This window comes from Aotus nancymaae, unplaced genomic scaffold (genome assembly GCF_030222135.1).
Source record: "Aotus nancymaae isolate 86718 unplaced genomic scaffold, 86718_ANA_hifiasm-v0.15.2.pri h1tg000028l, whole genome shotgun sequence".
Taxonomy (NCBI): domain Eukaryota; kingdom Metazoa; phylum Chordata; class Mammalia; order Primates; family Aotidae; genus Aotus; species Aotus nancymaae.
In genome coordinates this window covers 38,200,861-38,224,740 of record NW_026988441.1, presented here as the reverse complement: position 1 = coordinate 38,224,740, position 23,880 = coordinate 38,200,861, and the positions used below count along the sequence as shown (strand labels likewise).

The 23,880-nt window shown below is 45.8% G+C and overlaps 1 protein-coding gene across 2 annotated transcripts in view; it reads right to left on the bottom strand.

The window, feature by feature from the left end:
* Positions 1-17,375, bottom strand: part of RFX2 (regulatory factor X2) — a 119,763-nt gene extending 102,388 nt beyond the window's left edge. For both annotated transcript variants that reach the window (XM_021676793.2, XM_021676795.2), the window contains exon 1: positions 17,268-17,375. The gene's annotated coding sequence lies outside the window, so the exon portion shown is untranslated. The remainder of the gene's footprint in view (positions 1-17,267) is intronic.
* Between the last annotated feature and the right edge of the window lie 6,505 nt (positions 17,376-23,880).

Here is a 23,880-nt window from a genome sequence, read left to right as displayed (position 1 = left end):
TGTAGAGAGAATGAAGCACAAACACAAATAGTGAGTGATAAGGAAAGATACAGGTACAAGGTCAATGAACCTCGAGAACGTCATGCTAAAATAGCCACTCACAAAAGGCTACTTACTACATGATTCCACTTTCATGAAGTTTCCAGAACGGGCAAATCCACAAAGACAGAGAGTGGCTTAGTGGCTACCAGGAGCTGGGGAAGGAGGTGGGGAGTCTCTGCTTAATGGGGACAAGGTGTCTTTGTGGGCTGATGACTCTGTAATTAGATGCTGGTGATGGCTGGATAACCTTGAGAATATACTAAAAGCCACTAAACTGTACACATTAAAAGTGTGAATTCTATGGCATGTGAATTACATCTCAATGCAAAAAATAATAAAGAATTGGCGTGTACGTTTTATAGGCCTGTGAAATATCTGAAAGCATCCACTCCAGACTTTTCTTAGTGGTGGCAGGGGCAGAAGAGAGGGGAAGAAGAAGCCAGAAGCTCTGTTTTTCTTTTGTACTATTTGGATTTTTTTTTTTTTTAACGATGAAAGGTAAGATTTATATAATGTACAAGAGAAGCAGTCAGAATTATGGGGACTACACATAGGAACCCAAAGTCCTGAAATGGTCACTAGGGAATTCAGGGGACAGAGCACTGAAATGGCTTGGAGGGCACCACCTGTGACACGAAGTCCAGCGATGGTCACTTTAGAAAATGGACAACACGGAGGTCAGGTGGACCCAGGCCACTCAGACTTTGTGAGTGATCTTATGTTCTCAGGCTACGAAGTATCTGCACGGCAAAGTAAGTAGCCTATATAGTGGTCGCCTTTTAAGAAGAAGAGTTCACTTAAAACTGTGCCTGTCTTGACTTCAGCACCTTTCCTGTGCCGTTGGTGCAGAAGCGAGGGCCACATGTGGCTGCTGAGCGCCTGACATGGGGCTGCTCCCAAGATTTCTAAGACTCAGCACGCAAAAAAGAATGTGAAATATCTCAACAATAATTTTTCATATTGATTATATATTGAAATGAATATTTTCAATATAGTGCATTGGATAAAATGTATTATTAAATTACTTTCACTTGTCTCTTTTCACTTTTTAAAATGTGGCTACTAGAAAATTGCAAAGTTCACATGTGGCTTGTGTTATGTTTCTGTATTGGCCAGTAATGATCCAGAAGACCCTTAGAATAAATCATCTTAGGATAAGTTTAAGAATTCACAAATATCTTAAGAGAGCCTACTTTACTAGAAAGTAAGCAAAATGCCTCAAGACTGCATGACAGAAATGACCATTATTTCTGAGACCCAACTGCAAGACTGATTGCTGAGATCAAGTAAAGAATTGGAATACTTATTTTTCATATAAAAAAATCTAAATATGTTAATACATCATTTCATACAAAAGTACATTATTAAATAACCACATTATTAAGATAATTGCAAGAAAATGGACCATATTTACAATGCTTTGTAAACTTGCTAGTGTGTGGATATGTACCCTAGTTATGAAATACATTTGAAGATATAAAGAGAAGCCGAAATGACAGAACAATGGTAGACTAATATTTTCTTTTATTATTGGAGACCATATCATATTTTGGATTCATGCAATTTTGCATACAGTGAAACCATTAATTTTCCAAGGTAATTCATTTAAAGTATTGTATTAGCATGCTGTTTCTTACTTATCTAGAATATTTGGCTTATCTGAAAGAGATCAGTTTAAGATCTCTGGAGATACTGGAACTTTTGATCCTTCACAGTGTTAATATTTAATGAATCACTAAGCGTTATTTATTAGACATGTTGAATGAGGGCCGAGTTCCTTCCTGCCACTTTTGTTACCATCGCCACACACAATTTGTAAACCAGTCCTACGATGTATTACTAATTAATAAAATTTCAACTGATAAAAAAAAGTAAGCAAAATGATTTTTTAGATGTAGATATGATCTCTATCTAGTAAGAACTCATGTAATTTTGACAAATAATTACTCGATTTGGTGTCCCACAAATACAGTTAGACATGGTCTCTTTCCTCAAGGGTTTTGCAAGGATGGGGAGAAAAAGAAAAGAAGACATACACAGATAATTTCCTATGTGACAAAAGGTGACAGGTGCCGACTCCAGATGGAACAGGGTACCGTAAACAGCGGGGCAGGGGAATCTCGGCAGCATTCAGTCCTGGACCCTGCTGGAGGTGGGGTAGGGAAAATCAGGCAGAGGTATAGACAAGGGGAGAGTGTTGGGGCAGGGAAGGGGTCAAGAGACCAAGCTGGTTGGAGCTTGGGGAATAAAGGGGAAAACAGGCTGGGCCACTTGGAGAAAGTCTACGAATGCGGTCAGAGCCCCTGGACTCCACCACAGGGGCAAGAGTCAGGAAACTACTGCCTACCACCCAAATCTGGCCCAGCCACTAGCCTGTTTGTGTATGGCCCATGAGTTAAGAATGGCTTTTACATTTTGAAGTGGTTAGAAGAAAACTAAAATCAAAATATTTTGTGACATATGAAAATTATATAAAATTCACATTTCAGTGTCCATAAATAAAGTTTGACTGGCACACAGCCATGCCCAAGTGCTCACATGTCGTCTACATCTGCTTTCGAGCTCCATCAGGAGAGCTGAGTAGGTGAGATAGCGACCATCTGGGCCGCAGAAGCTGAAACATTTACTATCTAGCCCTTTATAGAGAATGTTTGCTGATCGCTGCTGCTTCCCTGGAACACCAAAACATCCTGTGAGCCTTCTTTGCTCGAATAAAATAAAGACACTGCTCAAATAAAATAATGGCACTTGTGCCAATCTGCAGGAATATTTATTGGCTAGGATCCTCGAATTTAAAACATTTCTCCTGTAAATATTTCTTCAAGCCTTGGTGGAGGTTTCCCCTTATCTGCTAATGAAGAGTAGCAAAAAACGAAACAAAAAACAGTGGGATACCTGCAGGCTCCCCACTATTGGAAGCCCTGCGCCGGCGTGTCTCGCCCAACCAACAGCACTTTCAAAGAATGGACGCTCATAGTTGATGCTGTACACTCTCATTTCTCATGATGTAATCACGTCGCATTAATAAAATGTTCTGAGTTGACATGACTTAATTCAATGCACTCATGGCATTCCATGATGTTTCACAATATCACGTGCGCTCCCCTCCCAGGGTCCCCCACCATCTTAAGGCCATTGCTGAGGGCAGCTAGAAGCAGCAGATTTGGAAGAACACAGAACAAGAGGACCCACGCCATACCCTTCATCTAAAGGAAGAAATCAGAAGTCTACTTTAACAGTCCTGAATTAGAGGGTCTGAATTAGAACAGTATAATCAGAAATAGAAAGGAAACAATCAATACAAGACCAATTTGGGTGGTGGGACCTACGCAGTGAGTAGAAAAGAGGGCAGTGGGTTAGTGGAGGGGAAGGAGAGTGGGGAGAAGACGAGGTGACCCCCAGCCTTTAACACTGGGCAACAGAGGAGACAGCTCCATCTGTAGTCTCGGACTAGACCCTGGGGAGGAAGAACGAGGGGTCCACGCTACTCGGGTTTCTGGCAAGAGCAGGGTGCCGAGGTGGGGATCCAATGGCCACACATCTCTTTCTCTTGGGGCCTTGCCTTTCTTCCTAGACCCTGGGCCCAACGCTTTCTGAAGCAAAAAACTCTTGAGTGGAGTTTAGCTGCAGAAAAGATTCCTCAGCTACCTGCCCAAGAGACTGAGACATGCATTAAAACATCTTTACCCTTCTGAGGGCGTGATCACCGTTCCAATTCTGCTAGGCTTTTGCAAGGATTAGAACACATGTAACGCACCAGGCACATAGTAGGTGCTCATGGATAATATCATGGCAACTCTTATTTATTTATTTATATTTTTGAGACAGAATCTCGCTCTGTCACCCAGGCAGGAGTGCAGTGGCATGATCTCGGCTCACTGCAACCTCCACCTCCTGGGTTCAAGCAATTCTCTGCCTCAGCCTCCGCAGCAGCTGGGATTACAGGCGCTCACCACCATGCCAAGCTGATTTTTGTATTTTTAGTAGAGATGGGGTTTTACCATGTTAGCCAGGCTGGTCTTGAACTCCTGATCTGATGATCCACCCGCCTCAGCCTCCCAAAGTGCTGAGATTACATGTGTGAGCCACCGCACCCAGCCTATTACTAATTTATTACTATTATTTTAGAGACAGGTCTCGCGCTAGCACCCAGGCTGGAGTGCAGTGGTGTGAACATGGCTCACTACAGCCTCCAACTCCTGGGCTCAAGTGATCCTTCCACCTCAGCCTCCTGAGTAGCTGGGACTACAAGTGTGCACCACCAGTCCCAGCTAATTTTGTGTGTGTGTGGAGACAGAGTCTTGTTATGTTGCTGAGGCTGGTCTTGAATTCCCGGCCTCAAGCTATCCTCCTGTCTCAGCCTCCCAAAGTGTTGGGATTACAGGCATGAGTCACCATGCCAGGTTCCCTTTATTTTTAAAACATAACCTTGGTGATCTAACAGGCACTGCTTTTAAGGTCTGGCTACTCCGTACTGACTTTTTGCCCATTTGCTTGATTCTGTGGCCAACATACCACTCTCTGCTGTTCTTGAAAAACTCTCCTTCTTTGTTTTTATACAAGAATCAAAAATGTTATTACACAGCACTAAGCATTCTTAAATAGATCAGAGAAGGCAAATGACTCGATAAGTGATGTCATACATTATGTAATCAGACAACTAAATGTATAATTATTTCAGAGTGTCTATTTGCAAACAATATAAGAACTTTGCTACCCATGAAGCTTATCCCTGCCTCTGTAAGTGGTTTTTATTTTGACCTGCATTAAAAATGACCTCTCTTCCTGATGAGAACTGTTACTGTGTCTAACTAGAAATTCAGGGATACATTGTGAGAACTTGAAAATGGGGGCTCTCCCTGCACCGTGGCAGTGCAGCGGATGCTTGGCTGATAACACCTGTGAAGAGGCTGCAAGATAAAGAGAGACTTCAGCGAGACGCAGTTTCGTCCAAGTTCATCAGAGCCACCTGGGCAATGATCATGAGTCAGTGCCTCTTTGTTGGTTTTAGCACATTCCGGGACCACCAATAGTACCATTCGCTGTTTTTCTTTAACACTCGGCTCTCGAGTTTTGAAGTCTGTTCTTCGTTAAACAGGAGAGGTCAAGAGTCTTAGAGAGGGGTTAAAGATACCTTAACACCCACGAGAGACTTTCTCCTCAGCCTACGAGAAGGCCTAAAAAAGAACTGCAAAAAAAGAGGACTCTGCTTTGGCAGTCCTCTGCCCAGCGGTAGCAGATCCAGGTGTGGGGAAATGCTTTTGAGCTGGGGAACTAAGCTGGAGAAACAGATCTTTAAGAAAGGCAGCCAAGGTTAGAAATATTTGCCTACAAAGTGAGTAAATTTTATGTAACTCTGTTAATTCTCTGTAATTGCTTCCTCTGCCACTGCTTGTGGCCCAGGGCTGACTTCTTGGGGTGACCCCAAGTGTCTGGAGCTTTCAAATCTTTCACAAATTGTTTGAACCACAAAAAAAGCTAAGGGTTAAAATACAACTTGCCCTATAACCTTGCTTTCCTCAGCAAAAAGGAGAACTCACTGGTTCAACAAACGCTGGGCGCCACAGTTCGTTGCTGAAACAATTCTAATAGACACAAACAGCTCTATATTTGTTCCAAATTGACTTCTTAACAGAGTGAAATCTTTGAAAAGTTCCAAAGCAAAACAAGAGACAAATCAAGCCACTGCAATGGGCTGGGACATAGAAATCAGCATTTCACATTCTCCACTGTGTACTCAGCTCCTAGCAATGAGACCCAGCAGCAGCTCTGTTAGAAAACTCCCCCCACTGCCCAAACTTTCTGGAAAAGAACTTCGTTTGCAATTTTGGCTGGGTAAAAAGGGAAATTAATTAGCAGTAGGGGTCTTTGATTAAAATTTCTTTTGAGATTTGGTTAAGGAACAGTACATATTGAAAGAGCTGGAATGTTAATCAAGACCGAATTGAAGGCTATTGGATCTCAGGCACGGGGTGCGTGATTTTTTGTTGTTGTTGTTAGAACTGAAGGTTACCATTTTGATGTAGGCCTCGCAGTCCTGAAGAGCACTTGGGCTCATGTGTTTCATTCACTCACTCATGTGTTAAATATGTAAAATGGCCCGTGGGAATTGTGGCAGGGGTAGCTGTCTCTATCCTCCAGAACCTTGTCACAATCAAGAATAGGAAATGAGACACACAAATCACTACCACCTGTCGAAGCCGCCTTGCAATGCTAAATCTAAGCGCTGGGGCAATTTGCCTGCAGTCCTCGCCACTTCTGGTTGATTAGTCCAGCAGCCCCTAACTGGCGGGGGGGCAATTCTGTTCACCCTCGCTCCCACCTCAGGACATCTGGCAATCTCTGGAAATAGTTGGTTGTCACCACTTGGGGAAGGGGGGGTGTGCTTTTGGCAGACAGAGGCCTGGGAGGCTGCTCCACACCCTACAGTGCACAGAAGAGTCTCCCCAAGCAAGAATAAACTGGCCCCAAATGTCAAGAGTGCATGGTAGAGACCCAACTTTAGTTTATGTTCTCCAACTTAGCTCCCCAATGAAAATCTCAAGTTTCCATGGCAAGAGGGCATTAGAGAAGGGTCTTGACGGAGCAGTAGGGCTTTCCTCAGTAGAAATGACATTCCAGAGAGAGGGCATAAGGAAGTATAAGACCGGTTTAAAGTATGGCAAGCTCATCTGGAGTAGCGAAAGGGAGGCAACGACAAGGGAGATGGCGCTGGCCTCAAGGAAGCCTTGAATTCGTGGTTACAACAAAGGGGAGGGGCAGTTTGTCCGTTTGGTTAACAAAAGTAGTGAGAAAGTGCCTTGTAGCTCAAAGAGCCGTGACAAGGTGAGTGGGAGAAGACGAAGAGACCAGTAAGCATTCAGAGACAAAGGAACCCAAGGTCTGTGCAAGGAGCCGCAAGGAGACAATACGGAAGTGATTAGGGAGCAGGCTTTGGCAGTGACCCGAAGGCTGGAGAATTATTGCATCTGTAACAGGAGAGGAGGGCTACTTCCAGTAAGAAGGACAAAGACTCCGGCAGCTACTAGAACTAGAAGAAGAAGAGAAGTGGGCTCGTGCAGGCCCATGTAAACGGAAGGAAGGCGGAAGTTTCCGGACCAGAAGTCTAGCTGGGAGGCGCCATGTTGCGGCCCATGCTGACTCTACCATCTCACAGTTCGTTAAATTAAGTAAGTGCCCGTTGATAAGTCTTTTCTTTTGCATGCTAAGTCTCTCCGATGAGCACAATCATCAGTGTGAACCAAGGCTGGCAATTAATTTAATCATATACACTTCCAGAAATAATTTCTACTCACCTGCGTCTGTCATTTTAAGGGTCTGCGGTAAAAATACCAGGATTTACACAAAAGATTTCCTCCTGAAATATATCCTGTTTTTAACTTAGGGTCTGAATATCACTTGCCAGTGGTTTCTAACAATTTTAAATTTGTCTAGTGCCTTCTCCCCTCTCAACTTTCCACGTGATGATATATTAATACACATAAATGCTTAACTAATTATAAGCTCCTCAGATGTTTGATATTTCAGGCCCACAAATATTTGCTGAATAAATGGACGGAGACCCTAGAGAGCCCCTCTCTGAAGTCCCTAGTAGGGTGAATTTTTCTAGAAAATGAATAATTCCTTTTAAAACCAGAAGCACATCCTTTAATCTGGTTTCAGTGGGTCTGGAATTCCAAATATATTTTTTCTCAAGGCAGGCTACATCTGTCTGTACATACTCTGAGAAGGACAGGAGAGGTGGGAAAAAGACCTTCGTGTTATTTTCTTTGGGTTTCCACTGGCCTGGGTGGAGCCCGCATACATTTTTGTGGGCTGGTAATTTTTTTGGAAATTGCTTCTAAGGCCTTTCCCCACAGATCACCTTTTGGACAGAAATCTATCCTTGGAAACATGGCAAAGTTTCTAAAAGATAAACAGTTTGCATTTTTAAAAAAAGCATAATTAAGTGCTGTTGCAGCTTTAGGAATGGACTTCTATATCATTGGTATAATTTCAACAGTCTTCCAGGAGACAGGCGCTTATGAGTCAAGCCTTCTGCCTTTCTGTGGGGACCCAATCCTTTTTCCCACAGGGTTTGTACAAATCTAATCTTTCTGGTCGCCACCGGATCTCACTCTTCATGGTGCTCAGTTCATGAGGTTATTTCCTCCTCTGCCTTTTGAGCCTCTGTCCAGGTTCTCCCTCCACGTAAGAGTCCCTTCAAGATCTCTGCTTAGCATGGTGTGAAAGGTGGAACCCACCCAAGTGTTCATCCATGGATGAATGGTAAACACAACGTGGCATATCCATGCAATGGAATATTCTTTAGCCTTAAAAAGTAAGGAAATTCTGATACATGCTACAGCATGGATAAGCCTTGAAGACATTGTGCTAAATGAAATAAACCAGTCACAGAAACACAAGTACTATATGATTCCACTTACATGGGGAATAGTCATTACATTCATGGAGACACACAGCAGAATGGTGGGTGCCAGGGCCTGGGCAGGGGAAATGGGAGTTAGTGTTTAATGGGGACAGAGTTTTTGTTTGCAAAGACGAGAACGTTTTGGAGATGATGGTGGCAATGGTTGCGCAACAGTGTGGATGTACTTAATGACACTGAATTGTACACTTAAGCATGGTTAAAATGGTAAATTTTATGTTATTTTACCACAATTAAAACCAAAATCAAAACAAACGTCCCCTGTTGGTTCCTTCTTGGTTTCCTGCTCCTTGAATTTCTACGGCTCTGTCCTTGGCCTTCTCTTCTTACTCTCCACCCTCTTTTTGGGGTGACCTCCTCCATTTCCACAACCAAAATGAACAATTATATGCTGATACTCCTAAATCTTGACCTCTAGCCTGAACCAATCTTCAGTTCCGGACCCCAGCACCTAGCTGCCTCCTGGAAAACTGTCCCACTCAAACTCTCCAAGCACATAACTGGACTCATTAATCCCCCCTCCCCTTCAAACCAATTTCTTCCATGTTCCCTAACTCATTGCATGTCATGTTCTGCCCAGTCCCTAAAGTCAGACACCTGGGAATACTTGGCTCTTCCCTCCCTTTACCCTACAGTGAATGCCCAGGCTTTCATGAAGTTCCAGAAACCCTCAAAGCTCTGTCTTTCTCACCACTCCTTGGTTGTTGATTTAGGGCAGGCCCTTGTCACCTGCCCCTGGACTATGGCAATAGTCACCTATGCATTTGCTACCTCCAAACTCCAAGCCTTCCAATGCATCTACTAGAAGCCTGTCTGATCACAGAGCTGCATCATCACAAGCGTCTCAGCCCAGCACCAGGGGGACAAGTCCCGTTTGTCTAGCCAGGGGTTGACAAACTTCTTCTATAAAGGACCAGACAGGAAATATTTTAGGCTTTGTGGGTCACATTCTGTTTCTTTCTAAAATACTCAACCATGCAAATACTCCTTGCTGTGCAAAAGCAGCCAGAGATAGACAACATGTAAGTGAAATGGGCATCGCTGTGTGCCAATGAAACTTTACTTACAAAAACAGGCCACAGGCTGGATTTGGCCCACGGGCATAGTTTGCTGATACCTGCTTAGACAAAGGCCCTCCAAACTGCCCTCCGTCCTTCTCTCTAGCCTAATCTCTCCTGGACCCTGCACTCAACCACTAGGAACTGCTTGCAGGTTCTTGAAAACATGGCCACACCCTCTCTGCCGCCTGCTGCCTGCAGAACACCATTCTCAAGATGCAGTTCAGGTCCACACTCTCTTTTCAGACCTTTCCTCAGCTCCAGGGAGAGCTGGCCTCCCCACTCTGTCTGCCCTCTGTGCCCTGTAGAAACATCTAGCAAAGCCTGTTTGATACTGACTCCTCTTCCTTGTTGGTCTTTGATCTTTGTAAACTGATAGGATAGCACTTTACTCAAAGAATGCAAGGAATAAATCAATGAAGGATGAATGAATGAAGAATGTATGAATGAATGATGAACAAATGTCAGGAGTCTGAAAAGCAGGTCTTCCAGTAAATGACTGGACGGTTTGATATGACAGCTACAGGCTGACGTGAACTCTTACCGATGATCCAGTTTAGTATACTTAGAATAGCATCCAAACTTTGCCCACGGCCTTCAACACCCTGCAGGTTGCCCCTGCCTCTTCTGCCTCTCCTTGCTTTGCTTGCCAGGCATCAGCCACACAACTGCAGGACCTTTGCACCTGCTGTCCCCTGCCTGGAAGGCTCTTCCTTCTGAACCCCACAGTGCTGGTTCCCCCTTCTCATTTCAGTCTCAGCTCAACTCTCACCTCCTTAAAAACTCCTGGACACCAGGAGCCCCGTCAGCATCACACGGCCTTGCTTTGTTGTCTCTACAGTTCAATTTTTCAGCCAAGTTCAAATGTAAGAAGCCTCTGATGGCCAGGCACAGTGGCTCACACCTATAATCTCAGCTACTCGGGACGCTGAGGCAGTGAGCCCAGGAGTTTGAGGCTGTACTGCAGCCTGGACAATGAAGCAAGACCTCATCTCTTAAAAAAAAAAAAACAAGTTTCTTATTATTAATTACCCACCCCCCAGTCTCAAACATATACACAAACACAGGAGACAGGCGTGCACATGTCCAAAATAACTGCAGGGACCTTAGTAAAATGGCCTCACCATATATAGCACATCTGGGCTTCATCATATAATAAATGACAAATAATCACTATTTCGAACCATTACATGTAAGTTCTATATATTTGTAATGGCTTTTCAGCTTTTACTCCACTTTAAAACACAGACTCTAGCAGGTGTAAACTGATTGACAGCATTTAAAATCTATCTGCTCTACGTATCATCTACAGGCAGTGGCAAGTCAACTGTATTTTTATTTAGAAAGTCTTGGAATTCACAAACATCAAAAATAAGAAGGAACTGCCAGGGCATACAACAGGGATTTGAAACACGTAAGACCGATGTATCATAAAACAGGAATGCACTTTCAGGAAAAAACAACGGAGGTGCAGCAAGACCGGGCTGTCTGCTCCTAAGGGCCCAACTCAAGTCCTGGCACGAAGACCAGGCCAGTTCTCGGCTCCAAGTGGCTCAATTCCAGACTCCAACCGTGTTGGCATCCAAGAGCCAGTGATAACAGAGAAGGGAAACCAGTTTTAAAATGTTCTCATCTGTAGAGCTGGCCACTCCCCAAAGCCCATCACAAGTGTGATGTTTGGGGAGTCTTCATCTCAGAGGGGCCCATGCCGCAACCAAGATGTAGGACTCCAAGCGACTTCTCATGTTGTCTTTGTTCTTACGAAGCACTTACGCTTACAGAGTGACATATTAGTACCATGAGCTTCTAGGTTAATTCAAAGGCATTTCCTATCCTAAAACAGACAGAGTAAGGCCTGACCACTCAATTAAGCCAGATGTATTTACTAAAAGCCTCCTTAGCATTTGGTACTGGCCAGGAAACCACAATAAAAAACTCATCATCCCAGGTCACTTACTTATTTGCTTCAGTCTAATAATAGTAATAACAAGAACAACAGTTACTTTTTTCTGAGCACCTACTAGATAGATGCCAGCTCCTGTGCTAAATAGCTTATAGAAATTATTTCTAATATAGCAACCACACGAGCTATTATTATCAATTTCACAGATTTCAAACCTTGCCCCAGAGCCACTAAGCTAATAAACGGTGGCGCCACAATTTAACCCCTTCTCTGCTGTGCCCCAAAGCCCTGGTCTACAACATCTGGCACTACTGTGCCCTGCAATTTTCCTTTCCTCTTTCCCCTGTCCCCATTTATCCAAGTTCATCCAATTTGAGCTCTACTGACTCTCAGAGATGGCAATATGAGCTTAAGGTGTCTATGAGCAATTCTTAATTTAAAAAAAACTCTTTTTTTAGGGACAGGGTCTCACTATGTTGCCCAGGCTAATCTCAAACTCCTAGGCTCAAGCGATCCTCCTGCCCTAGCCTCCCAGGTAGCTGGGATCGCAGGTGTGAGCCATCACATCTGGTGCAGCTCCCAACTCTTCATTTCTACATATGCTTTCCCCATAAGTGTCAAGGAAACCATTTATTCATTCATTTCACAAATATTTTTCAATTGCCTACTCAGCACTAAAATTATTCTCGGCCCCAAGGATATAGAAATTAATAAAACAGACAGAAGTTCCTCCCCTTACTGAGCAGACATTTTAACAAGAGGACAGTAATATAAAATAAATATGTATAACTTATGGTGTGTTAAAGAGGAATAAATGCTAAGGAGAGAGAGAACGCAGGGAAGGAGCTGAGAGTACCCATTTGCAAGTGGGTGGCCTAGTGACATTTGAGAAAAGGCCTGAAAAAAGTCGGGGAGGCAGCCCTCCAAATACCTGGGCAAAGGGCTTTCCAGGCAGAGGTGGAAGGAGCTTCCGGGGGCCAGCAGGGTGGAATTACAGTGAGGGGAAAGGATCTAGGTTCGTGATGAGGTCAAAGGAGTATTAGGCTTGGTGGGAGGCAGAATCAGGGGTGACTGGGTTTTGCTCCAGGTGAGATGGGAACCATCAGAGGGTTTCAACCTGAGGAATATAAAATAAGACTTAACATGACACCCCCTCCCCCAGGGTTAACAGGCCCCATCTGGCTGTCGGGCTGAGGATAGACTGCTGAGCACCCATGGTGGAATCATCTGGGCTTCTAGCTTGGACCAGAGGGGCTTGGATCAGAGGCACTGGCAGTGGAGGTGGCAAGGCATGGTCAGGTTGTGGGTAACTACTGAAGGTGGAGTCAACAGGATTTCCTGATGACTTGGGAGAGAGTAATCAAGGACAATGTCAAGGTTTGGCCTGAATAATGGGGAGAATTGAGTTGATATTTACTAAGGAGTTGCGGGGGCTGCTTTGGGAGGAGTAGATTTGGAGGGACTATGACAGGCTCAGCTTGGCCACCTTAAGTTTAAGGTGCTTATCAGAATCCACGTGGATGTGCCCAGCAGGCAGCTGGATAGATGTTTTCTGCAGAGAAGATCTTAGAATCCTAAGCCAGTCTGGAGCTTCCTAGGCTCCAGTTCCCTCTAGACCTGTCAGGGACTCTCTGGACCTTTTCCTACTCTTCCTTCACCTACCCTTATCCCTTTCACCCCCTGCATTCTGGGTCTTCCGCTATATTTCTTTCCTATGAGAATTCCTTTGCTGATCTTAGAGTTTCCAAGAAGAAAGTGGGTGGTTTTCAGTTTTCTCTCTAATTCCCAGAATATATTCCATCGGCCTGCCCATCCATCCATCCATCCATCCATCCAAAAAAATAAGACCTTTCACTATGCCAGGCATATGTCTACATGAGAGAACGTGAGAACATGACCAGCAGAGGAGCTAATTGCCTTTTAAATTCTAGAGAGGGAGTCAAAACATCTTTTAAAAAAATACATAAGCCCACAAATACTGAATTCCAGTAAACTCTGAAAACTGGAAGTTTTTTTGTAAATTTGGCATGGACTCACTTGGGACAAAAGCTGGCCTGGATTGACATGAGGTTACTTATGGTCCTTCTCATTCCCACTTTGTGTGAATATTCATATAGTTCACTGCAGAAATACGGCTGTGTTTAGCAGGAGTGCCCTGAACCCGTAGTTTCAGATACAGGACCACAGACTCGCATTCTCTCCCCTCTAGTTTAATGAGTGTCCTGACAAGTGGGATGAGAACATCCCTTTGCTTTTCAAAAGTTTCATATTTTACAAGTCAGTGGGTATGTATATGGGAGCATACTGTTTCAATGTTTGTAAATATTTAAATATATTTGTTTTATATTTAAAATGTATTTATAATTAAATTTTATTATATTTAAATATATATTTTAAGAAAATATATAAATATATTTTATATCCATGTTTTAATATTTTAATATATTTTTTAAATATATTTAAATATTTATATTTATTTATTTTATTATTATTATTTTTTTTGGAGATGGAGTTTTGCTCTTTTTGCCAGGCTGGAGTACAACGGCAAGATCTCTGCTCACTGCACCCTCCGCCTCCTGAGTTCAAGCAATTCTCCTGCCTCAGCCTCCCAAGTAGCTGGGATTACAGGCATGCACCACCACACCCAGCTAATTTTGTATTTTTAGTAGACACGAGGTTTCTCCATGTCGGTCAGGCTGGTCTTGAACTCCCAACCTTAGGTGATCTACCCGCCTTGGCCTCCCAAAGTGCTGGGATTACAGGCATGAGCCACAGTGCCCAGCCAAAATATTTAAATATTTAATAAATAGTTATCAACTTTAGAAATAAATATACACTATAAGATATGGTTTCTTCTGGTTCCAGAAGTTTATGAGCAAAATAATCACTAGCTACCATAAAAATCCACAGGCTCAGAGGCCGGGTATGGTGGCTTACACCTGTAATCCCAGCACTTTGAGAGGCCAACGCAGACAGATCACTTGAGGTCAGGAATTCGAGACCAGCCTGGGCAACATGGCGAAACCCCGTCTCCACAAAAAATACAAAAATTAGCCGGATGTGGTGGCACACGCCTGTAATCCCAGCTACTCAGGAGGCTGATGCAGGAGAATCGCTTAAGGCTGGGAGGCAGATGTTGCGGTGAGCTGAGATCGCACCACTGCACTCCAGCCCAGCCTGAGTGACAGAGTGAGACCCTGTCTCAAAAAAAAAAAAAAAAAAAAAAAAAAAATCCACAGATGCATTTAAAATTTTGACTCCATTATAATATTAAAGTTAAGCTAATTTAATATTTTAATTAATTATAACTCTAACGTAAAACTAAACAATTAGATCTAAGGAATAAGACCCAGATCAACGATTCTTCAGCACCTACATTTCTGGTGAACAGAACCATCCTTAACAGTACTTCAGTAATAAACGGTGTTGAAAGATGAGTAATATCATCACACATACATTAAGGTAATGTGTGCCCTTTATGCAGAAAGCAAGTATCAAGTGATTTCAAATAACTTGTCCTGTTATTGAGGTAATTAATAACTCTGTCTCTCTCTTCTCAGATTCAATGGTTTATAAGAATGAACCTAAAGAACTAAAACAATTCAGTATTGCTTTTCCTGCAAGGGCAAACTATTTCAGAACTCGCTCCAGACCCAAGTCCGTGGAACTGTCACAGAATCACAGAACCAGTGATCTTTCCCATCATACATTATAAGTTCCCTTCCATACCACACCTGTTGATGAAAAAGCACTAGTGATTCAAGAACTTAAATTCTTTTCGTAGGGGAGGTTACTGTGAACTCTTCTCTGGTCACACAGTAGGTGAGTTGCCATTTCTAAGGTTATTTTACAATCAGTTCAAGTCTTTAAACTGGAGCAGGAGAAAGCGCAGATGCCCCTTTCCTCCTTATCCAGAAGGACAGGAGGTAAGGATCTTTCCATCAGCAAACAATGTTTGAGGGCATGACATAAAAAGATAAAATACATGTCAACAATATGTACAGGAAAAAATATTTTTAAAAAGTCTTTGTTGTTGCTTTGTGTCGTTATTACTACTGTTACTTTGTTGGGGGACTCTTAGTTGAAACAGAGAATAAAGCGCGTACAAGGTTTGATAATTTGGATCTGCAGAGATGAAGCTGACTGAGAGGGAAAAGAAGTCATCAAAGCCTGCGCTGGTCATTTACAGTACAAAGCAGGAAAACGATTGCGGGGCGGGGAGGCGCAAGACTAACAACACCCCAATCCTCATCCTACGAATGAGGCCTGGGGGGCGGGGGTAAGGCGGCCCGCCCAGGGTCCCACTCTCCATCCGGCCCTCTCCCTTCCCCATTCCTGTCGCACAACCAGGAGTTTAAAATAGGAAGATGAACCGCGCCGGCAGCCGCCAGAATGGCCAGGGCGCTTGGGGATCCCGGGGGCCCTTGAAATAGCCACTAGGATCGGGAAACCCAACTTTCCCAGAAGAGCAGCGAGGAAAACCAACAGGAATGGAGCCTGAGGCTGGTGGCAGGGGAGCGCGGTAGCTTCTCGGAGGGAGGGGAAAAGAAAGAAATGAGCCTTTGGGGAGCGAGTGAATGAGTGAGGGTGTGTGTGTGTATGTGTGTGTGTGTGTGTGTGTGTACGCGCGCGCGCGCGCGCGCTGGGGGGGGCAGGGGGTGGAGTTTAAATCCACAAACACACGCACGCATTCGCACAACCTCGGGAGAAAATGCCACAGAGGAGTTTAGGTTCTTTAACAAAATAATAAATCGAAAAGAAAAAAAAGTTTCACTTGCGTTGGTGAAACTTTTCTTCCAGATCAGTCTTAAGAGGGGAGCTGCGGACGTGCGGAGGGGATTCCTGGGGGGAGGGCATGGAAGGACTGGCGGACGCACGAACCCCCAAACTCAGGAATGTGAGGTCACAGGGAGAAGGGGAAAGGGTGTCCAAGGAGCCCTGAACCCGAGGATTTGGGGTGAAAAGGTGAGAAATGGTTCCCGGGGAAGCTCACTCGGGGAGTTTGGGATGAAAGGGTGAGAAGGAGTTTGGGACGAAAGAGTGAGAAGGGCAGGAGGGGTTCGCCCCAGGACAAACGCACCAGCTTTTAGTTAAGGAATGAGAAAAGGGTTCCAGGGATGCCCCCAAATTCAGTATGTCTGGGAGTCTATTAAAAAGGGGGTTCCCGGGACCAGTCAAATCTAGGAATTTGGGGTAAAGATGAGAAGGGAGTTTTCGAGGTCCCCCCAATGCAAGGAGTTTGCAGCTAAGAGTGACAGAAGGGCTCTGGGGTCACCCCAATTTCGGAAGTTTAGGGAGTAAAGTAAGAAGAGAGCCCAGGTGCCCCCAATTCAGGGAGTTGAAGGGTATGAGTAAAAGAAGGGTCCCCGGGTGCCCCCAACTCAGAGGTCTCGGGAGTAAAAGTGAGAAGAGGGTCCCCGGGTGCCCCCAACTCAGAGGTCTCGGGAGTAAAAGTGAGAAGAGGACCCCCCAGCGCCCCCAATTCAGGGAGTTTGAGGAGTCTGAGAGACGTTCCCGGGGCGCCCCCAACTCAGCGGGTTTGAGGGTAAGCATGAGAAGGGGGTCCCCGGACGCCCTAATCTCAGGAAGTTTTGTAAAAAGTGAGGCGACGGCACCGCACTTCCCCCGCGTTCGGTCAAGAAGGAAAGTGGGAGCGTCGCCAGGGTCCCCCCAAACTCTGCCGCGCGCGCGGGACCGGGTTGCGGAGGCGGGTCCCGCGGGCGCGCCCCCGGACGTTTGGGGTGAGCGGCGGGGACGTGCTGCCCGCCCCCCTGTCCCCGGAGCCGGGTCCCCGCCGCCCCCCGCACTCCCCGGCCGGGCCGGTCGCATTAGTCACCTGGAGTTCGGGCCGGGAGTTCGGGCAGCAGCTCCCGCGGCGGCGGCAGCGGCTGCTGCGTGTTGGTCCCCGTTGGTAAGTAACAGTCTCCACGGATACAGTCTCTATGGCGGCGGCGGCGGTGGCGGCGGCGACCGCTCCTCCTCCGGCTCCCGCCGCCCGCCAGCCTCGCGCCGCCTGCCCGCCCGACGGGGCGGGGCGTTGTTACCGGCAACGGTTACCAGACTCCGCGCCCCGCCTCCCTAACGGCCCGCCCACGCCCGCCTCCAACGGGCCCGAAGAAGGCGTGGCGCGAGACCCTACGGCGTCCCATTGGCTGTCTGCGAAGTCTGTCAGAAGGAGGGGGCGTTCCCCGGTGTAAAAGAGGGCGAGGCCCGGCCAATCGTCGCTAAGTGGGGCGGGTCTTGGCTGGAGGCGCGCGCGGCTTGGAGGGTTGGCGAACGGCAGGAGCGCGCGGGGTCGAGGGTTGGTGGCGGGTTTTCGGAAAGTTTAGTTTTAGGGGACCCAAAGGACGTCGTTTACTCCACAGGAGAAATATGGAACATGTGGGGACAGTCTGATCAGGGGTCAGCAAACTCCGGCCCACGGCCTGTTTTTCACCGCCCACCAGCTGAAAATTTAAATATATATATTTTTTACATGGTTAAAAGAAACAGTCAAAAGGAGGTTTTGTGAAATGTCAACTTGATAGGAGACAACTTTATCGTATTGGGTCCAGTATTTTCAACTAGTTTAAAAGTTGGCAAACTGTGGCGTGTGGGTCAGATTCTGCCTGCTTGTGTTTGTAAATAAAGTTTTATTGGAACACAGCCACGCCCATTTTTGGGAACAATTTGGAAGGACGCCTTGACACTATAGGGGCGGAGTGGAGTAGCTGCACAAAGACGGCCTGTCCCACGCAAAGCCTAAGATATTTACTATACGATTCTTTAAAGAAAATGTTTGCCAGACTCACCACCCTCCTCTCAAACTGGTAGATTTCAGCTATGAATAGGACTGAAACAGACAGACCCTCATAGAGCTTTTATTCTAGTGAGGGAACATAGCAAACAGAATAAAGAAGTAAACTTATGTTGTTATTGAAGAAAAGGGGCTGGAACAATAAGAGAAAAAAGTTGGTACCTTTTTCAAACTTTTTGAAATCAAGGCAGGAGATTAGGCTTCAGCCCTCATTCATTCAATAAAAAAATCATATTAGTGAGTGCTGATTAAATTGTTATGTGTCAGAAAGTGATCTAAGCATTTTTAAAATATGCAAACTCCTTAAATATTACAATCGCATCTTTAGAAAGATGCTAGGCATTATCCCCGTTTTTTTGTTTTGGTTTTCTTTTTTTGAAACAGAATCTCATTGTGTCACCCAGGCTGGAGCGCAGTGGCACAATCTCGGCTCACTGCAACCTCTGCCTCACGGGTTCAAGCGATTCTCCTGCCTCAGCCTCCTGAGTAGTTGGGATTACAGGCGCGTGCCACCACGCTAGCTAATTTTTGTATTTTTAGTAGAGAGGAGTTTTCACCATGTTGGGCAGGCTGGTCTCGAACTCCTGACCTCAAGTGATTCGCTGGCCTCAGCTTCCCAAAGTGCTGGGAATACAGGTGTGAGCCACCATGCCCCGCCTATCCCCATTTTTCAGATCAGGAAACTGAGGCCCAGAAAGAATGAGTGAATTTGCCCAGTGTCAAACAGCTTGTGAGGGATCGGAACCCTAATAGTCTAGTGCCAAAGTCCATGCTCTTGATGGGGGGTTTTCAAACATTTTGACCACAGCATACAACAGGAAATACATTTTACCTAGGGGCTCAGTCCACACAAACACATCTGTAACTAAAACAAATGATACTGTAACTAAAGTATCATAAAATGATACTTTAAATGATAAAGTATCATTTAAAGTAACAAAATTATACTTTAATGCACTCTGATACTTCCTGTTCTGTTTCATGTTAATTAAAATGTTGACCGTAATTTGCTAAATTGATTTCATCATCTTCTAATGGGATTTTTTTTTTTTTTTTTTTTTGGAGGCAGAGTCTGTCACCTAGGCTGGAATGCAGTGGCATGATCCAGCTCACTGCAACCTCCGCTTCCCGGGTTCAAGCAATTCTCCTGTCTCAGCCTCCAGAGTAGCTGGTATTACAGGCATCTGCCACCATGCCTGGCTAAGTTTTGTATTTTTAGTAGAGATGGGGTTTCACCATGTTGGCCAGGCTGGTCTCAAACTCCTGACCTCAGGTGATCCACCCACCTTGGCCTCCCAAAGTGCTGGGATTACAGGCATGAGCCACCATGCCCAGTCATGTGACAGAATCTTAAGCTTAAGTGGTCTACAGTAATCAGTCCCTTTCATTCAATTATTAATTTAGTCAAAAATATTTATTGAGGTCCAAGTGCAGAGGCTCACACATAAGCATAGTTTGAGGCCAGGAGTTCAAGACCAGCCTGGGCAACATAGTGAGACCTCATCTCTACAAAAATAAAATAAAATAATAAATTAATAGCCAGACACAGTAGTGCACACCTATAGTCCCAGCTGCTCAGGAGGCTGAAGTGGGAGGATGGCTTGAGCCCAGGAGTTTGAGGCTGCGGTGAGCTATGATTGTGCCACTGAACTCCAGCCTGGTAGACAGAGCAAGACACTCTCTCTAAAAAATAATAATATATATATATATTACATGCATGTAATAGATAGATAGATAGATAGATAGATAGAGCCTACTATTTGCTAGGTGCTAGGGACACAGGTGTAAATAAAATAGATAAAATTCCCATGCCTGTAGAAAAAGTGATACAGTAGTGAGTTGGTGGGAGAAGTGGGTTGGTGGAGCTTATCTTAGATAGAGCAGCCAGAGATTATCTCCCTGGGATGTCCAACAATCCTGCTTGGCCCAAGACCGAGGGGGTTCCCAGGACATGGGAATTTCAGTGCTAAAAACGGGAAATTCTCAAAGCGGGAGGAGTTGATCACCCTGGGTCTCTCTCTGAGGAGCTGACATTTGAGCCAAGGTTGGAAAAACGAGGAACAAAGGAAGACAGTCTGGAATTTGAAATCCCTGGGGTGAAAGAAAGCTGATGTGGAAGACACCAAAAGCAGGTCCTTGGGCATGGCTGCAGCCAATTGAAAGGGGAAGGGCAGTGAGTGGGTGGGGAGAGTGAGTCAGGGGATGATGGCGACCATTTTCTTGGAGGCCACAGGGAAGGAGTCATGATCAGACTGGGAAACCAGAGGAGGGGCTTTTTTTTTTTTTGAAATGGAGTCTAGCTCTGTAACCCAGGCTGGACTGCGGTGGCTGATCTCGGCTCACTGCACCCTCTGCCTGCCAGGTTCAAGCAATCCTTCTGCCTTAGCCTCCAGAGTAGCTGGGACTACAGGTGCCCGCCACCATACGCAGCTAGTTTTTTGTATTTTTAGTACAGACAGGGTTTCAACAAGCTGACTACACTGATCTCGATCCCCTGACCTTGTGATCCACCTGCCTCGGCCTCCCAAAGTGCTAGGATTACAGTTGTGAGCCACCGCACCCAGCTTTTTTTCTTTTTTGAGACGGAGTCTCACTCTGTCACCCAGGCCCAGGCTGGAGTGCAGTGGTACAATCTCGGCTCACTGCAATCTCTGCCTCCCAGGTTCAAGGGAGTCTCCTGCCTCAATTTCCCCCACTCCGCCCTGAGTAGCTGGGATTATAAGTGCACACCACCACACTTGGCTAGCTTTTGTATTTTTAGTAGAGATGGGTTTTCTCCACGTTGGCCAGGCTGGTCTCAGGCTCCTGACCTCAAGCTATCCACTCGCCTCAGCCTCCCAAAGTGCTGGGATTACAGGCATGAGCCACTGGGCCCTGCCCCATGTAAGGTTTTAAGCAGGGGAGTGTGCAGGGCGCAAGGCAGGGCAGGGCGGGGGGAGTGGGTGGATGTAATCCGATCTGTGATTTATTTTATTTTGTTCATTAATTTTTAAGAGACTCTTACTCTATCACCCAGGGTGGAGTGAAGTGACACAATCATAGCTCACTGCACCCTCAGACCCTTGGGTTCAAGGGATTCTCCCATCTCAGTTGCCCAAGTAGCTAGGACTATAGGCATGTGCCACCAAGGCTAGCTAATTTAAAAAAAATTTTGTTTTGTAGAGACAGGGTCTCGAACTCCTGGCCTCAAGTGATCGTCCTTCCTTGGCTTCCCAGAGTCCTGGGGCTACAGAGATGAGTCACCATGCCTAGTCTTAACTATGATTCTAAAAGTTCAGTTGAGGCCAGGATCAGACTGTAATCCTGTTTTGGGGGGAAACCCCGCAAGTGCTGAGGCAAGGATCTGAAGCCTAAGCCTGTTCCCATGTGAATATTGAATCAGAAAAGAATTAGAAATATAAGCACATAGTTATTCCTATATATAATCATTTAGTTATTCACATATAATCATAACAATATATATACTCAATATAAGCTTTTAATTTTACTAATGATTATTGGGTTATGAAGCATGGAACTGAGGTGACATCGTGAACAAAGTGATCCTCAGGCAAGACGCTCTAAGCCCCCTGTCACGCCCGCATAGGACTGCTGGAGGGCGCCTCGGCTGTGCGGCAGCGCCAGCGCTGGGAAAGCGCCTGCTGTTTAGCCAGCTAGGGGAGATGTCCAAAATGGCAGAGACGTCTCCTTCCAGAAAACTCCGCTCCTCCAAGCTCCTGCGGTGGGCCTGACGGCTGTCAGGAAGCCCCACAGACATCCGGGGGCTTAAATGTCTCTATGTGATGCTGCGCTTCAGCGGTCACGTTCCATGTCCACTCCCATGTTCCGCTTCTGCACCTGGTTCCTCTTTTTCTTAGAAGATAAGAATTAGTAATAGTAACATAAATCTTTGTGTCCTTGATATTTTTGACAAGTATGTAAAAAGCGCTGACGCATTAAGTTTGCTGCTTGCCTCGGCTACCTGAAAGGCCCGGGCCCCCAACTCCGAGGCACGTGATTTACCTGACCCTATCACTGACCACCAATGCTTTGCCTACCTGCCCTGCTCCCTACTTTGTACTCAGTAAAAGTCAGAATGTCCATGCCCTCCGGGCCACTGCTGGACTCGGCGCTTTGGTTGGCTGTGGACCTCTGGGTCCAAACTCTGTTTTCTTTTTCTCGGTGTCTTACGGCTTTTATTTCCACAGTTTCTCGTCTCCACACCTGAAGAGAGGGGCTCACAGGACCCTGTAGGGCTGGACCCTACATAATCCCAGCACTTTGGGAGGCCAAGGAGAGTGGATTACCTGAGGTCAGCCTGGCCAACATGGTGAAACCTGGTCTCTACTAAAAATGCAAAAATAATCTGGGCATGGTAGCAGGAACCTGTAGTCCCAGCTACTCGGGAGACTGAGGCAGGAGAATAGCTTGAACCTGGGAGGCAGAGAGTGCAGTGAGCCAAGATCGTGCCACTGCACTCCAGCCTGGGCAACAGAGAGAGACTCCATCTCAAAAAACAGAAATAAATATAAAAATAGGCCAGGTGCAGCGGCTCATGCCTCTAATCCCAGCACTTTGGGAGGCTGACGCAGGTGGATCACCTGAGGTTGGGAGTTCGATACCACCCTGACCAACATGGAGAAACCCCTTTTCTACTAAAAATACAAAATTAGCCACGTGTAGTGGCGCATGCCTGTAATTCCAGCTACTCAGGAGGCTGAGGCAGAAGCATCGCTTGAACCCAGGAGGTGGAGGTTGCGGTGAGCTGAGATTGTGCCATTGCACTCCAGCCTGAGTGACAAGAGCAAAACTCCATCTTAAAAATAAATAAATGATTACAAAAGCTCAGTTGAGTCACCTCATGGGGAACAGACTGTAGGAGACAAAGTGACAGAGAGAGAACCCAGGAGTCTGTCCCAGTTCTTCTGGGCGAGAAAGTGTGGTGGCTTCGTTTAGGGACCTGGTGGTGGAGGTGGATGTGAGCGGGTGGACTGGGGGTACATGTGGAGGAAGACTCCAGTGGACTAGACGTGGGGAGTGAGGGATAACGACTTAGGGTGTGACGAGGTGCCTTGTAGCCGCTTCGTATGCTCCGTTCTGCTAGAATGCTTCTCTCAGAAACGTGAATCAGTCCCAAAATGGTGGCTAGAATAGGAAACGATGTGAACATAATGTGGATTTTGCCTTCCTTATGCACGATTTTGTCTGCAAGAAACACTAGGTAAATAGAAAACTGCACCTGTCTGGACCAAATTGTGTAGGACTGCACGAAATAGGCGTAAGCGCATGTCTGAAATACCCACCAGCCACCTGTGTCCTAGGAATCACGAGCCACGTTTATCTGCACCTAGCATGGCAACTTCCCCCCATTGCAGATGACTGTTCTGCTTTTTTAGAGTAACTCACAAGCTGCAATCCTCCAATAGCCACTTCCTCAAGCAAACTTCAGGCCTCTTTCATGGCAATGTGTCATTTTTACCATAGTATTCACGTATTTCTTAACCATCTAAAATGTGTAAAACTCTTCAATCTCAAAGAAGAAATCATGAGGGAAATTGAAAAGATACATTCAGGGCCAGGCGTGGTGGCTCACGCCTGTCACGCCAGCATGTCAGGAGGCTGAGGCAGGTGGATCACCTGAGGTCCGGAGCCTAAGACAAACCTGGCCAACATG